Source organism: Rhinatrema bivittatum, chromosome 9 (genome assembly GCF_901001135.1).
Source record: "Rhinatrema bivittatum chromosome 9, aRhiBiv1.1, whole genome shotgun sequence".
In the NCBI taxonomy this organism is placed as follows: domain Eukaryota; kingdom Metazoa; phylum Chordata; class Amphibia; order Gymnophiona; family Rhinatrematidae; genus Rhinatrema; species Rhinatrema bivittatum.
Window position 1 is genome coordinate 35,971,709 of NC_042623.1, and position 17,484 is coordinate 35,989,192.

Below are 17,484 nucleotides of genomic sequence, written 5' to 3' on the forward strand. Positions count from 1 at the left end.
GGGGAGGGGGAGACATTGTATACTTTAATTGTAATATGCTGTTTGATTTTATGCATATTGATGATACTGTTTATAACTGTTTGTGATTAACAGCAATAAAAATTGCTAATAAAAAAAAAAGAAAAATAACTTTCTCCGATTAGTTTTAAATGTGCCACATGCTAACTTCATGGAGTGCCCCCTAGTCTTTCTATTATCCGAATGTGTTACCGGTTGTTAATGGCACCTTGTTGTAAAATACAAAATACTCACTACTATATGTGCCCTATTGTAAACCACAGTGATGGTAAATAACTAACAATGGTATAGAAACTCTTTTAAATAAATAAATAAAAGAGTAGATAACCGATTCACATCTACCTGTTCTAGACCTCTCATGACTTTAAACACCTCTATCATATCCCCCCTCAACTGTCTCTTCTCCAAGCTGAAAAGTCCTAACCTCTTTAGCCTTTCCTCATAGGGGAGCTGTTCCATTCCCCTTATCATTTTGGTCGCCCTTCTCTGTACCTTCTCCATCGCAACTATATCTTTTTTGAGATGCGGCGACCAGAAATGTACACAGTATTCAAGGTACGGTCTCACCATGGAGCAATACAGAGGCATTATGACATTTTCTGTTTTATTCACCATTCCCTTTCTAATAATTCCCAACATTCTGTTTGCTTTTTTGAATGCTGCAGCACACTGAGCCGACGATTTTAAAGTATTATCCACTATCTTTTTCCTGGGTGGTAGCTCCTAATATGGAACTGAACATCGTGTAACTACAGCAAGGGTTATTTTTCCCTATAAGCAACACCTTGCACTTGTCCACATTAAATTTCATCTGCCATTTGGTTGCCCAATCTTCCAGTCTTGCAAGGTCCTCCTGTAATGTATCACAATCCGCTTGTGATTTAACTACTCTGAATAAATTTGTATCGTCCGCAAATTTGATAACCTCACTCGTCGTATTCCTTTCCAGATCATTTATATATATATATTGAAAAGCACCGGTCCAAGTACAGATCCCTGAGGCACTCCACTGTTTACCCTTTTCCACTGAGAAAATTGACCATTTAATCCTACTCTCTGTTTCCTGTCTTTTAACCAGTTTGTAATCCACAAAAGGACATCGCCTCCTATCCCATGACTTTTTAGTTTTCTTAGAAGCCTCTCATGAGGGACTTTGTCAAACGCCTTCTGAAAATCCAGATACACTACATCTACTGGTTCACCTTTATCCACATGTTTATTAACCCCTTCAAAAAAATGAAGCAGATTTGTTAGGCAAGACTTCCCTTGGGTAAATCCATGTTGACTGTGTTCCATTAAACCATGTCTTTCTATATGCTCTACGATTTTGATCTTTAGAATAGTTTCCACTATTTTTCCTGGCACTGAAGTCAGGCTCACTGGTCTATATTACCCGGATTGCCCCTGGAGCCCCTTTTAAATATTGGGGATACATTGGCCACCCTCCAGTCTTCTGCTTATTCTTGGGATAAGCAGCTTGGAATCTGTCTATCCCTTGGGATCCTACCAGGTACTTGTGACTTGGCTTGGCCACTGTTGGAAACAGGATACTGGGCTTGATGGACCTTTGCTTTGACCCAGTATGGCAAGTCTTATGTTCCCCATCCCTACAATCCACTCCCTCCCACAATCTCACTCATCCCCTTCACTCCCATCCCCCACAATCCCCTCCCCTCTTTCATCCCACCTCCGCACAATCCCCTCACTCTTTCACTCTGACCCCTCCGGAATCTCCTCATTCTTTCAAACCCTCTCCCCACAATCCCTTCACTTTCACTCCTATTCTCAAACTCCATTCCCTGCCCGCACAATCCCCTCATCTCTTTCATGCTCATTCCCCACAATCCCCTGCTTCACTCTCACTCCCAAGAATCCCCACACTCTTTCAGTCTCTCACTGCCGCAATCCCGAGTTACCTCCTTCATTCCTATCCCTGCAATCCCCTCAACTCCTTCATTCCACCTTCCCACAATCCCTTCACTCTTTCCTTCTTTCCCCCCACAATCTCCTCACTCACCTCTTTCACTCCTTGCCCCACAATCTACTTCCCTCACTCACCTCCTTCACACATATCCTCCACAATTCCTTCACCTTCTTTATCCCACCTCTTCACAATCCACTCACTCCTTCACTCTGCTCCCACAATCCCTTCACTCATCTCTTTCATTCCCACCCCCACAATCCACTCCCCCCCCCCCACAATTCCTTCACTCATCTTCTTCACTCATACCCCTACAAACCCCTCACTCTTTCACTCCCTCCCTACCACAATTCCCTCACTCACCTCTTTCACTCCCACCCCTAACAACGCACTAAGGGCTTAAGGTCTTATACCTTGGATTCTCAAGGCTTTTCCAACTGTAAATTTGAACACCACTGTAATTTATCTCAATTTAAATTTGTTTTTAAATTGATTGTAATCCACCTTCAGGCCATTCTTGGTAAATGGCAGAATATCAAATATCTATAAATAAATACATATATGGTGACCTGTGTGGCTGCATAGCTCACACACCCCAAAAACCAATTCTGAAGGTCAGTCTTTTCACCAACCTCAATTTCAATAACCAAACAGCCTTTGTTCTCAAGGAACTTGACCTCTGAAGAAAGATTACTTCTCATAAACCACTTAGAAATGAGAGCAATCTTCAGTGCTTTATAAGTATTTAGTTCTTGGCTAATGGGAAGAGTGGTGTGGATCCAAACAGACAACAATAGCAATGTTCTAGATCAGCAAACAAGGAAGCAAAGCTCTTTCAATCTCTGTCAAGAAGTATGCAAGATACAAAAATTGGCATGTTCCCAAAGAATGTACTAGATAGCTATCTCTATGGAAGCCAAAATTAGACAGCAGGCAAGCTAAGTTGCCAGCTGTAACCACACAAATGGTCATTGAACTATAAGGTAGCATAGAAACTGTTCCAGCATGGGGCATTCTACAGATATATCTCTTTACAAAGCCATTCATAGAAACATAGAAATATAGAAATGACAGCAGAAAAAGGACCAAACGGCCCATACAGTCTGCCGAGCAGCCTCTCATACTTATCAGTTTCCCATACTTATCAGTCTCCCAGACTGCCAAGGTGAGGGTTCTTGTTGGTTACTGTTTGAATCAAATTTTCCCTCCACCCCCTGTCGTTGAAGCAGAGAACAATGTTGGAGTTGCATCAGAAGTGTAGTATCAGGCTTATAGGTTAAGGGTAGTAACCGCAGCATCAAGCAAATTACCCCCATGCTTATTTGTTATCACAGACTGTACAGTTCAGTGTCCTTATTGTTTGTTGTCTGAATCTAATTTCTCTTTTCCTCTTTACCCCCGCCATTGAAGCAGAGAGCAAAGATGGAGTTGCACCATCAGTATGAAGGCTTATTGGTTAAGGGTAGAAACCGCCACACCAGCAAGCTACTCCCATGCCTCTTACTTAATTTCCCTCCTCTAGCCTTTAGGGATCCAGTGTTTATCCCATGCCCTTTTGAAATCTTTCACCATTTTTGTCTTTACCATCTCCTCCGGAAGGGCATTCCAGGCATCCACCACCCTCTCCATGAAGAAATATTTCCTAACATTAGTTCTGAGTCATCCTCCCTGGAGTTTATTCTTGTGGCCCCTAGTTCTACTGATCTCCTTCCTACAGAAAAGGTTTGTTGTTGATTGTGCATTAAAAACCTTTTGAAGATCTGTATCATATCTCCCCTATTCCTTCAACCTCTCTTCATAAATCATTTGATGGAGACCTCCCACCATTTCATCGCCCTTCTCTAGACAGCCTTCATCTTGTCTCTGTTCCTTTTGGGATACGGTCTCCAGAACTGAACGCAATACTCCAGGTGAGGCCTCACCAAGGAACTGTACAATTGGATTATCACTTCCTTTTTCTTTCTAGATATTCCTCTCTCTATGCAAGCCAGCATTCTTCTGACTTTACCTATCACCTTGTTCATTCTGCTTCTCCATCTTCAGATCACTAGTCACTATCACCCAAAGGTCTCTCTCCTGCTTTGTGCACAGTAGCCCTTCACACCCCCCCCCCTTTTCGTGTACAGTTCTTTTGGATTACCATACCCCAGCTATATGACTCTGCACTTCTTGGCATTAAATCTCAGTTGCCATACCTTCGACCACTCTTCAATCTTCCTTAAATCTCTTCTCATTCTCTCCACTCCTTCCGGCAATTCCTCTGTGTTGCAGACCTTAATATCATTCACAAATAGATAAACTTTACCTTCTATCCCTTCTGCAATGTTGTTCACAAAGACATTGAACAGAACCGGTCCCAACACCGATCCCTGCAGCACTCCACTTAACACTGTTCTTTCTTCAGAGTAGATTCCATTTACCATCACACATTGTCTTCTTTCCATCAACCAGTTAGTAATCAACACCACAACCTTGGCGCCCACTCCCAAGCTTCTCATTTTGTTCATGAGTCTTCTATGCGGGACCATATCAAAAGCTTTGCTGAAATCCAAGTAAATCACATCAAGCACTCCTCCCTGATTCAATTCTCTAGTCACCCAATCAAAGAAATCAATCAGATTTGTCTGACAGGACCTTCCTCTGGTGAATCCATGCTGTCTTGGATCAAGCAACCCACCAGTTTGTAGGTAGTTCTCTATCCTGTCCTTCAGCAGAGCCTCCATTAACTTTCCCACCACCGAGATGAGGCTAACCGGCCTGTAATTTCCAGCCTCCTCTCTGCTCCCACTCTTGTGAAGTAGGACTACCACTGCTCTTCTCCAGTCTCTCAGCAACACTCCTGTTTCCAGGGATCTATTGAACAGGTCACTCAGCGGACTCACCAGCACATCTCTGAGCTCCCTCAGTATCCTAGGATGAATCTCATTAGGCCCCATGGCTTTGTCCACTTTAAGCTTTCCTAGCTCTTCCCATAAATTCTCTTCTGTAAATGGTGTTTTGTCTACTCCACCCCCATCCACAGCCTTGTTAACTAGCGATTAGGGATGTGAATCGTTTTTCAACGATTAAAATTATCGTCCGATAATGTTTATATCGTCTTAAATCGTTATAGAACACGATACAATAGAAATTCTAACGATTTATCGTTAAAAATCGTTAAATCGTGTTAGTGCGCACTAACTCGAGTTAGTGCGCACTAACTCCCCGTTAGTGCGCACTAACTCGATTTAGTGCGCACTAACTGAAAATGATACAAATAAACACTTTCCAGGTCACTGAAGGTCAGTTAGGAATGAATATGTGTTCCTATTGGCTGGCTGCCCTCTTATCTATTGATGTTACCAAGGTTACCACTGAGGTGATGGTTGGGGGGATGGGAAATGGAACTGGAAACTAACGAACACCAACAGAAAATGAAACAAAGTGTTCACACTTCCCAGGTCAGTAAAGGTCACTTAGGAATGAATATGTATGTATGTATTCCTATTGGCTGGCTGTGCTCTTATCTATTGATGTTACCAATATGGTTGGGGGGATGTGAAATGGAAACAGTTGGAAGCTTGACAAAAAAAGTAATGTAATGATCAGCACTCACGTGACTAGAACTTGTTTGTTTATTATTTTTGTTAGCAGGCACCTGAAATGCTAGTGCATGTTGAATTTGCCAATCACTGTGCATTTTAGAAAGGTGGTCCTGGCTGGAACTGAACACAGTTCAAATATATGTAATTGATTGTTGGTAAGTGTATTTTTTAAGTAGCCACACTGGCACCAGTATGTTTACTTTTCCTCCTACTTAACTCACTAGCTCAGCTTTGTAAGAAGGGCTTCTCTGCTTGTGTGTTGTTTTTGTTTGGTGTGAGGAGAGCAGAAACATCAGATCTTTATTCAATCTACTACAGTCATCTCTTACAGTGCCCTATCCCTATTAATACCAGGAGTGTTGTGATCTTCCTGCACACAGTGCCCTAACCCTGATACCAGTCTGAGACAGCTCCCTCCCTGCATTACTAGTGAGAGGCTGGCTTCACAGACAGGGGGGAGCTGCCTGACCCTCACTCCTGACTTCCCCCATGTCCCAGCTAGTGAATGGTGTGTGGGTGAGGGGGGGGGGGAGTATGGTGAAGTCTGAGACAGCTCCCTCCCTGCATTACTAGTGAGAGGCTGGCTTCGCAGACAGGGGGGAGCTGCCTGACCCTCACTCCTGACTTCCCCCATGTCCCAGCTAGTGAATGGTGTGTGGGTGAGGGGGGGGGGGGAGGATGGTGAAGTCTGAGACAGCTCCCTCCCTGCATTACTAGTGAGAGGCTGGCTTCACAGACAGGGGGGAGCTGCCTGACCCTCACTCCTGACTTCCCCCATGTCCCAGCTAGTGAATGGTGGGTGGGTGAGGGGGGGGGGGAGGATGGTGAAGTCTGAGACAGCTCCCTCCCTGCATTACTAGTGAGAGGCTGGCTTCACAGACAGGGGGGAGCTGCCTGACCCTCACTCCTGACTTCCCCCATGTCCCAGCTAGTGAATGGTGTGTGGGTGAGGGGGGGGGGGGTGGATGGTGAAGTCTGAGACAGCTCCCTCCCTGCATTACTAGTGAGAGGCTGGCTTCACAGTCAGGGGGGAGCTGCCTGACCCTCACTCCTGACTTCCCCCATGTCCCAGCTAGTGAATGGTGTGTGGGTGAGGGGGGGGGGGGAGGATGGTGAAGTCTGAGACAGCTCCCTCCCTGCATTACTAGTGAGAGGCTGGCTTCACAGACAGGGGGGAGCTGCCTGACCCTCACTCCTGACTTCCCCCATGTCCCAGCTAGTGAATGGTGTGTGGGTGAGGGGGGGGGGGGGAGGATGGTGAAGTCTGAGACAGCTCCCTCCCTGCATTACTAGTGAGAGGCTGGCTTCACAGACAGGGGGGAGCTGCCTGACCCTCACTCCTGACTTCCCCCATGTCCCAGCTAGTGAATGGTGTGTGGGTGAGGGGGGGGGGAGGATGGTGAAGTCTGAGACAGCTCCCTCCCTGCATTACTAGTGAGAGGCTGGCTTCACAGACAGGGGGGAGCTGCCTGACCCTCACTCCTCCGGGGTATTGTGATCTTCCTGCACACAGTGCCCTATCCCTGATACCAGGGGTGTTGTGATCTTCCTGCATGCAGTGCCCTATCCCTATTAATACCAGGAGTGTTGTGATCTTCCTGCATGCAGTGCCCTATCCCTGATACCGGGATGTGTGCAAGAAGATCATAACACCCCCGGTATCAGGAATAGGGCACTGTGTGCAGGAAGATCACAACACCCCCAGTATCAGGAATAGGGCACTGTGTGCAGGAAGATCACAACACCCCTGGTATTAGGGATAGGGCACTGTGTGCAGGAAGATCACAACACTCCTGGTATTAATAGGGATAGGGCACTGTGTGCAGGAAGATCACAATACCCCTGGTATCAGGGTTAGGGCACAAGTTCTAGTCACATTGACTGATCACATTACTTGTTTTGTCAAGCTACCAACTGTTTCCATTTCCCATCCCCCATATACTGTCAGTAGGAAACTTGGTAACATGAATAAATAAGAGGGCAGCCAATAGGAATACATATTCATTCCTAAACTGACCTTAACTGACCTGAAAAGTGTCAAATTGTATCATTTTCAGTTAGTGCGCACTAACTCCCAGTTAGTGCGCACTAACTCCCAGTTAGTGCGCACTAACTCCCGTTAGTGCGCACTAATCGGAAAAACGATTTTTAACGATTTTTTAACTAAAAAATCGTGCCTAAGACGATTTTCTTGCCCTGCCACACGATTTCTATCGTTAAGACGATATGGAAAACGATTCACATCCCTACTAGCGATGGTCCTTTTCCAGCGGCTTCCTTAGTGAACACCAAACTGAAGTGTTTGTTTAACATCTCCGCCTATTCTCTGTCTCTTTCCACACATTGATCCTTCTCACCTTTCTCTTTCACTATACCATTTCAGACATTTCTCCTTTCTCTGATATATCTTAAAAATGTTTTGTCACCTCTCTTTACCTCTTTGGCAATTCTTTCTTCCATCTGACTTTTTGCTTTCCTGATTACTTTCTTCGTCTTCCTCAGTTTAACCAGATATTCTTCCTTGTTTCCTCTTTCTGGTATCCTTTATATTTCTTTAATGCTGTTCTTTTTATTTTTATTATATCAGCCACCTCCTTTGAGAACCAGATAGGTTTCTTATTTCTCCTGCTTTTGTTTACTTTTCTAACATATAGATTAGTTGCTTTTGAAATTGCTCCTTTTAGTTTGTCCCATATTTGCTCCACTTCTTTCATTTTCTCCCAGTCTTCAAGTTCCACCTCCATGAATGTCCCCATTTCAACAAAGTCTGTATTTTCGAAGTTCAAAACTTGGGTCTTCATGTGACTTTCTGAACCCTATTTACCATACCGTTTGATGATCACTGGTGCTGAGGTGGTCCCCCATCTAGACATTTGAGACACTGTCCCTAATTGTGAGTTCTAAGTCCAGAATAACTCTTTCCCGCGTGGGTTTCATAACCAGTTGTTGGAACAGAGCCCCTTGCAGGGAATCCACTAACTCTCTATTTCTGTTAGATTCTGCAGAAGGGATCCTCCAGTCTACATTCAGCAGATTCAAATCTCCAACAGTCAACACTTCTCCCTTCCTTCCAACCTTTTGGATGTCTTCTACCCATTCTCTGTCTAGTTCTTCCGTTTGAGTCAGAGCCTGTAAACCAATCCAGTAAAAATGGATGCTCCATCCTCTTTTTTTTTTTTTTTTAGGATGGCCTATAATGCTTCTTCTCTACCCCCTATTCTTTGCAGTTCAGTTGCTTGGATATTGTTTTTGACATAAAGAGCTACCCCTCCCCCTTTTCTGTCTTCTCTGTCCTTCCTCAACAATTTATAGCCCAGCATGGTTTATTCCCAATCGTGAGATTCCATGAACCTTGTTTCCATAATAGCAACAATGTCCAAGTTCATCTCCATCATTGGAGCTTTCAGGTCTAGGATTTTATTGCCCAGACTACGAGCATTTGTGGTCATAGCTTTCCAGTGTCTCTCGTTCAGTTTACTGCTTATCTTGGACTTGTTTTTTTGCCTTATTCAGCTGACTTTTGTTATCCTCTTCACCCATTTCTACTACTTCAAAAGACCAGCAAACAGTCTAGCAATGGATGCTTTTCAAAACCATGGAATTAAGGCATTCTTTATGCATTCCCCCCAATTCCACATATAGCCAAAATATTTCAAAAGTTAAGAAGAGAGAAAAAGGTCCGATAATTTTTATAGTCCCCTTTTTGGCAATGTCAAATTTGGTTTATGTGGCTTCTATGCCTATCTCTTTAAAAGCCAATAAAATTGAGAACATTTCTATCCCTGATCACTTTGTGCAATGGGAATCTCCTCCATCCCAACTTTCTCTTTTTTTATTAAGTTAAGAAGCAAAATAAATCTTTTATGGATAACAGTAGGAAGACATAAGAAAAAATTGACATTACAAAAAATAGTTCACAATTCATAGGGGAGTATCCATACAATGAAATATACACAAAATATACTCAATATAGAAAAGAAAACTGAGGGTATAAACTAGGGATGTGAATCGTGTCCTCGATCGTCTTAACGATCGATTTCGGCTGGGAGGGGGAGGGAATCGTATTGTTGCCGTTTGGGGGGGTAAAATATCGTGAAAAATCGTGAAAAATCGTGAAAAATCGAAAAAATCGAAAAATCGCAAAACCGGCACATTAAAACCCCCTAAAACCCACCCCCGACCCTTTAAATTAAATCCCCCACCCTCCCGAACCCCCCCCAAATGACTTAAATAACCTGCGGGTCCAGCGGCGGTCCGGAACGGCAGCGGTCCGGAACGGGCTCCTGCTCCTCAATCTTGTTGTCTTCAGCCGGCGCCATTTTCCAAAATGGCGGCGAAAAATGGCGGCGGCCATAGACGAACACGATTGGACGGCAGGAGGTCCTTCCGGACCCCCGCTGGACTTTTGGCAAGTCTCGTGGGGGTCAGGAGGCCCCCCACAAGCTGGCCAAAAGTTCCTGGAGGTCCAGCGGGGGTCAGGGAGCGATTTCCCGCCGCGAATCGTTTTCGTACGGAAAATGGCGCCGGCAGGAGATCGACTGCAGGAGGTCGTTCAGCGAGGGTTCCGGCGCCTCGCTGAACAACCTCCTGCAGTCGATCTCCTGCCGGCGCCATTTTCCGTACGAAAACGATTCGCGGCGGGAAATCGCTCCCTGACCCCCGCTGGACCTCCAGGAACTTTTGGCCAGCTTGTGGGGGGCCTCCTGACCCCATGAGACTTGCCAAAAGTCCAGCGGGGGTCCGGAAGGACCTCCTGCCGTCCAATCGTGTTCGTCTATGGCCGCCGCCATTTTTCGCCGCCATTTTGGAAAATGGCGCCGGCTGAAGACAACAAGATTGAGGAGCAGGAGCCCGTTCCGGACCGCTGCCGTTCCGGACCGCCGCTGGACCCGCAGGTTATTTAACTCATTTGGGGGGGTTCGGGAGGGTGGGGGATTTAATTTAAAGGGTCGGGGGTGGGTTTTAGGGGGTTTTAGTGTGCCGGCTCACGATTCTAACGATTTATAACGATAAATCGTTAGAATCTCTATTGTATTGTGTTCCATAATGGTTTAAGATGATATTAAAATTATCGAATGATAATTTTAATCGTCCTAAAACGATTCACATCCCTAGTATAAACCTTACCACTGCCTACTAAATGGGTCTTTATACCACAGATTGATCTAAACAACAGAAGATTGATGAGAAGGAACAGCATAGGAGTTTCCAGTCAACCTGATCTTTGAACTCAAGAAAGCTATGAGCTGAAGAGGACTAAAAAACACATACCTCACTGCTTGAAACATAACTACACATTTACAAGGATAATTTAACCAAAATTTGCCATCAGGCTGGAAAACCTGAGGCCTTATTAAAAGGAATTGCTTCCTTTTTTGTTGCATGGCTCTAGCCACATCAGCAATAATATAAATTTTAGAATTCAAAAACCATACATCTTTTGAATTATAACAGGGTACAAGACAAGGATGTCCCCTTTCACCACTGCTTTATATATTATCTCTTGAACCTCTTGCTATTAAGCTGTGTTCTATGCCTGATTTTGTGGGTATCCCGGTGGGCAGGAAAGAAGCTAAACTGAGTTTATTTACAGATGACATGCTGCTATTCATGAGTGACCACCAAAATAGATTATTTTCTCTTATAAACACCATTGATTCTTTTGGAACATTTTCAGGTATATAAATTAACTATTCTAAATCCCAAGATTCCTATTAGATGTGTCTTTGCGTGATAGCTGGTGTAGGCCTTTTCCATTACAATGGGCCAGCACTAGTATGTGTTATTTGGGGATACAGCTGACACATACAGTGGCTGATTTATATAGCCAGAACTTTACTGCCCTCTGGGAATTTATTAAACATCTTTTAAATTCTCTTCCACAGTCTCACTTAGGTCGTTGTGCTCTGATTAAAATGGTCATTCTTCCAAAATTTTTATACAATATGCAAATGTTGCCCCTTTGGATCAAACAATCTAACATTCATTATTTACATTCCCTCTTTTCATCTTTTATTTGGCGAGGAAAAAGAGCTTGAATAACTTTTTCCACACTTTGCAATAGTAAACATGGTGCCGGGGATCTTAACTTGCCTGATTTACTTGTTTAGAATGTGGTCTGCTTGATGCATTTTATTCAGGAATGGGTGTCTTTGGGTAATAAATATGACCCATAACATTACTGATGGAATAGGTATTGCCATTTAACCCAATTAATACTTCATTTCCCCAGGGCAAGGCTGGTCTCCTTACATTATAATGTTTTTTGGCTGAATACATTGTATAAATCGTGGAAGTGGTGGAGGGTACCTGCAGGAAGAGATATGCTTGTTTGCCCTTCCCTGTACGTACCAGGATCAGTCCAGGACACCTGGGTTGTGACTCCGCACCAGTAGATGGAGACAGATTAAAACTTGTGGGCGGAGCCATATATAAGCCCCTGTGCCAGTCACAGCCCCTCAGTCTTACTCTGTCTCCAGTAGATGGTGCAGGTCCAGTCACAGCCCTGCCTGACCTGATTCTGATGTTGGTGTTAGTCAGGTTTGAATTTTTTGGGCTAGGCTTTTTTGTTAGGCATAGCTGTTTATATACCAAATTGGGGTTTTTTTCTTTTAATCCCTTAGTCTCGGGTGCCCTGCCTCCCAGGGGAGTTGAGAGGTCCTGAGGGGACTACCCTCCCCCGGTTGAGGCCGCTGCCAGGGTTGAGGACCCGGCTGAGCTAGTGGCAGCGTCAGGGGTGACACCAGGGAGCCTGGTTCACTCACCCCTGCAGGAATAAGGGCTTTTCAGTACCAGGGACAGCGTTTTTGTTTGTAAAAAAAAAAAAAAAAGTTTTTAATTTTGTTTTTGCGGCTCTCTGTTACCTGGCGTCGCCGCTCCGTTTTTGTCGGTGGGGGGGGGCGTCATTGGCAGGGGGGAGGTCGCCGAATTGCGCTATTTGTTTATTTTTAATTTTTTAATTTTTGTGGTAATTTTTTTGCCGCGGCCCCGTTTTCTCCCGCGTTTTCGCCGGCATGCCGCGTGCTGCACAGTGCAGGGCCTGCGGCTCGGCGCGCGCGCGTCTTTCAAGGGACAGCCTTTGTTCAGCTTGCGTCCCGGGTGATGAGGGACCCTCGGCAGCGCCGCGGGGGGCTCGTTCCCGGGTCGCGCGTTCGCCGTCGCGCGGTGGTAGCTCCGCTGACAGGCCTCAGGATCTTTTCCCGGTTAGTGCGGGAGTGGCGGCCATCTTGGCCACCGGCCGGGAAATTTCGCGGGAAACGGTGGGGGCCTCTTCCTTTCCTCCTGCACTTTCCCCACAGCGTGTCGCGGCGGGGGAGGTTCCCTTGGAGGGGCTTCGGTCCCGGGAGGCTTCCGAGAGTGATTCTTCAGATTCTGGTGATTTTTCTGAGGATTTTGCGCTGTTGCTGCGCAAAGTTCTCAAATACAAGCGCAGCAAGCGCATCCGGGGGAATGGCTCGCGTGCGGCCGACCACGGGTCCCCTCCACGGAAAAAGAAGTCCAGGAAGGGCGCGGAGATCGCCCACGGTGCGTCCCGGGGGAAGCGGCCTCCCAGGGGGGTGCCGCAGGAATCGGATCCCGAGGATTCCCCTGAGGATGATACGGAGTCCGCCGAGGAGCCCCTGACGGGGGCCGGGAAGGCAGCAGTGGATGGTACTGCACAGCCCATTGCAGAGAAAGCTGCACAGGCTGCAGAAGGGGATGACCCCAAGGTGGTACGGCTATTCCGCAGAGAGGAACTGGCACCTCTCATCCCGGCCATTCTCCATGAATTGGGAATTGAAGCTCCTCTGGTGGTGGTCCGCCAGGAGGCGAATATGGATCCTGTTCTTCTCGGCCTCACAGGACCGGCGGTTGCCTTCCCTTTTCATTTCTCGTCCACGGATATCCTTTTCAAGGAATGGGATACTCCGGAGTTAGGTTTGAAAGTCAGCAAGGCCATGGATAAACTCTATCCTTTACCGGAGGAGGCGCTGGAGCTCCTCCGACTTCCAAAAGTGGATTCGGCGGTGTCCGCTGTCACGAAGAGGTCTACCATCCCTGTCACGGGAGCGACGGCCCTCCGGGATATTCAAGACCGAAAGTTGGAGGTACAGCTCAAAAAGATTTTTGAGGTTTCCGCCTTGGGAGTTCGAGCTGCCATTTGCACGAACTTCGCTATGCGAGCTAGTCTGCGCTGGGCCCAGGTACTGCAGGCGAATGCAGATCTCTCTCCGGAGGAGGCTTCCCAAGCAGATAGGTTGGAAGCAGCTATCGCATATGGGGCCGATGCGCTCCATGATCTTCTACGCACTTCAGCTAGATCCATGGTGGCAGCGGTGTCGGCACGCCGCCTTCTTTGGCTGCGCAACTGGGCGGCGGATGGTTTGTCCAAGGCTCACCTCGGGGCATTGCCCTTCAAAGGGAAATTGCTGTTTGGTAAGGAATTAGATGACTTGATGGTTTCCCTGGGTGAGAACCGAGCGTTTAGGCTGCCAGAGGATAGGACCCGGTCGCGCTCTTCGTTTTCTGGCAGAGCCCGTTTCCGGGGTCCCCGGAAGTCCAGGCCGCAAAGATCCACCGGACCTTCGTACAGGCCGGCCTCTTCTCGAAACACTCACTGGCAGCACTCCTTTCGGGGCAAACGCTTTGGCAGGCAAGGAGGAGCCCCGTCGGGTACGGGTTCCAAACCTTCGCAATGAAGTTCGGCCGGCCCATTCCTCGTCGCGCCCTCAGCACGCTGTCCCAAACGTGGGGGCGCGTCTATCCTTATTTCTCGAGGTATGGGCCAGCATGACGTCGGATCAGTGGGTCCTCGATGTGATAAGACACGGTTACGAGTTAGATTTTGCTCGCATCCCAGCGGACAAGTTCCTGGTCTCGCCTTGCAAGGATCCCAAGAAGAAGGCGGCAGTGCTAGACACCATCCGAAGACTAGAAAGCTTGGGGGCCATCTCTCCAGTTCCGGCCGATCAGTACGGCAAGGGCCGGTACTCCATTTACTTCATAGTTCCCAAGAAGGACGGCACTTTCCGACCCATACTGGATCTGAAAGGAGTCAACAGATGTCTTCGGGTCCCTCACTTCAAGATGGAAACCATTCGTTCGGTGATCGCGTCAGTGCGGCCAGGCGAATTCCTTGCGTCACTAGATCTCACAGAAGCATACCTTCATGTGGGCATCCAGCCAGCCTTCCAGCGGTTTCTGCGGTTTTGCATTCTGGGCAGACACTTCCAGTTCCGGGCTCTTCCGTTCGGCCTGGCGACAGCGCCTCGGACATTCACGAAAGTGATGGTGGTAGTGGCGGCGCACTTATGTCGGGAAGGCCTACTGGTTCACCCTTACCTCGACGACTGGCTGATTCGGGCGAAGTCAGAGAGCCTGTGTCGGCAAGCGGTATCCAGGGTGCTACAATTCTTGCAGTCCCTCGGCTGGGTGGTCAACTACAACAAGAGTCATCTGGAACCCACTCAGTCCTTGGAGTACCTTGGAGCCGTTTTCGACACAAAACGGGGCAGAGGGATTCTCTCTCAGGATCGGATATGCAAACTACAGTCTCAGGTACGACGACTTTTGTCTCAACACCGTCCGCGAGTCTGTGATTACCTGACAGTTCTCGGATCTATGGCCTCAACGCTGGCGTTAGTCCCTTGGGCGTTCGCTCACCTGCGGCCACTGCAGTCTTCATTGTTGTCCCGCTGGAAACCGATCTCAGAGGAATATTATCTTCCACTGCCTCTCGAGAATCAGGTGCGCTCCAGCCTGGGCTGGTGGCTGGATTCCAAACATCTCTCCTGTGGAGTATCTCTTCTTCTTCCCAACTGGACAGTGGTGACCACGGATGCCAGTCTTTCCGGTTGGGGTGCAGTTTGCCAAGAGAAATCGGTTCAGGGTCTATGGTCAGAAGATCAGACCCGGTGGTCTATCAACCGCCTAGAGTTCAGGGCGGTCCGTCTGGCATTGCAAGCTTTTCTACCCCTTGTACGAGGAAAGGCAATCCGAGTATTGTCGGACAACGCGACCACCGTGGCTTACATCAATCGCCAGGGAGGGACGAAAAGTCCTCAAGTAGCGGAGGAAGCATGTTCCTTGATGGCCTGGGCAGAGCGGCATCTCAGCGATCTCGCTGCGTCTCACATAGCAGGAGCCGACAATGTCCAGGCGGACTTCCTCAGCCGACACCACCTGGATCCCGGAGAGTGGGAGCTAGCGGAAGAAGCGTTTCTTCTCATTTGCAGGACTTGGGGAACGCCCCACATGGATCTCATGGCCACGTGGAACAACGCAAAGGCTCCGAGATTTTTCAGTCGACGCCGAGAAAGAGGAGCAGAAGGGGTCGACGCGTTAGCACTTCCCTGGCCGGCAGAGGTGCTACTGTATGTGTTCCCACCATGGCCCATGATCGGCAAGATACTGCGGCGCATAGAATTGCACCCGTCCAACGTGATCATGGTGGCGCCGGAGTGGCCGCGCCGTCCGTGGTTTGCGGACCTGGTCCAGTTGTCGGTGGCGGCACCCCTTCGTCTACAGGGGTTTCCGGGGCTCCTTCGTCAGGGTCCCGTCTGTTTGGAGGATGCGGATCACTACTGTCTCGCGGCATGGCTTTTGAGAGGTATCGGTTGAAGCAAAAAGGTTACTCGGACGCGGTAGTTGCTACGTTGCTGAGATCCAGAAAACAATCCACGTCTCTGGCTTATGTTCGAGTCTGGGTAGTCTTTGAGGAGTGGTGCGTGGAGCGGGGTCTTAGTCCCACTTCCGCTGCTATTCCCGATATTTTGGCTTTTCTCCAGGCTGGGCTGGCCAAAGGCTTAGCGTGCAGTTCCCTACGGGTCCAAGTCGCGGCGCTTGGTTGTTTGCGTGGTAAGATTCGGGGAGTCTCCCTGGCTCTCCACCCGGATATCTCCCGTTTCCTTCGGGGGGCGAAACACCTCCGTCCTCCTTTGCGGCTCCCTTGTCCTTCTTGGAACCTCAACTGGGTGCTCTCGTCCTTATGCTCAGCTCCTTTTGAGCCTCTGAAGCATTCTACGATCAAAGATCTCACGTTAAAGACTGTATTCCTGGTAGCCATTGCTTCGGCTCGCCGGATTTCTGAGTTGCAAGCTCTATCCTGCAGAGAGCCCTTTTTGCGCTTTTCCGATTCAGGGGTTTCCTTGCGGACTGTTCCCTCTTTCTTGCCTAAGGTCGTATCGGCTTTTCATTTGAATCAATCGATTGAACTTCCCGCTTTCGCGGTTGGTGATTCTTCCAACCCGAAGTTGAGGGATTTGAGAAAACTAGATGTGCGAAGGTCTCTTCTTCGCTATCTAGAGGTCACAAATTCTTTTCGTTTAACAGATCATCTGTTTGTGTTGACGTCGGGTCCGAAGAAAGGTTCTGCGGCGTCCCACACAACGATCGCCCGTTGGCTCAAGGAGGCCATTGGTTCCGCGTACATTCTGCGCGGTAAAACACCGCCAGTGGGTCTTCGAGCTCATTCGACAAGATCTCATGCGGCGTCCTGGGCGGAATCTTCTCAGGTTTCGCCTCAAGAGATTTGCAGGGCGGCTACCTGGAAATCGTTGCATACCTTCATTAAACATTACCGATTGGATGTTCAAGCTACTGATGCTGGGGGATTTGGAGAGAGGGTACTCCGAGCGGGACTCTCTGCTTCCCACCCTCGATAACTTAGCTCTGGTACATCCCAGGTGTCCTGGACTGATCCTGGTACGTACAGGGAAAGGAAAATTAGTTTCTTACCTGATAATTTTCGTTCCTGTAGTACCAAGGATCAGTCCAGGATCCCGCCCGCAGTGTGGCGCTATAGTAATGGAGAGTCCGCTCATTGTTGTTTTTTAATACGCTGACCCCTTCTTTTGTTCGCTCTCCCGGTTGGAGAGTCTGTTTTCCTGTAGGGGTGTTGGAGTTATTTTACTTAGTAAGTTTCTATGGTTAGCTATGTTGGCTTTTGGATTTTTCTACTTTGACATTACGTATGACTGAGGG

The 17,484-nt window shown here is 47.8% G+C and overlaps 1 protein-coding gene across 4 annotated transcripts in view; it reads left to right on the forward strand.

The window, feature by feature from the left end:
• SHANK3 (SH3 and multiple ankyrin repeat domains 3) overlaps positions 1 to 17,484 on the forward strand; it is a 1,690,229-nt gene that overhangs the window by 671,665 nt on the left and 1,001,080 nt on the right. The gene's annotated exons all lie outside the window — the stretch shown is intronic.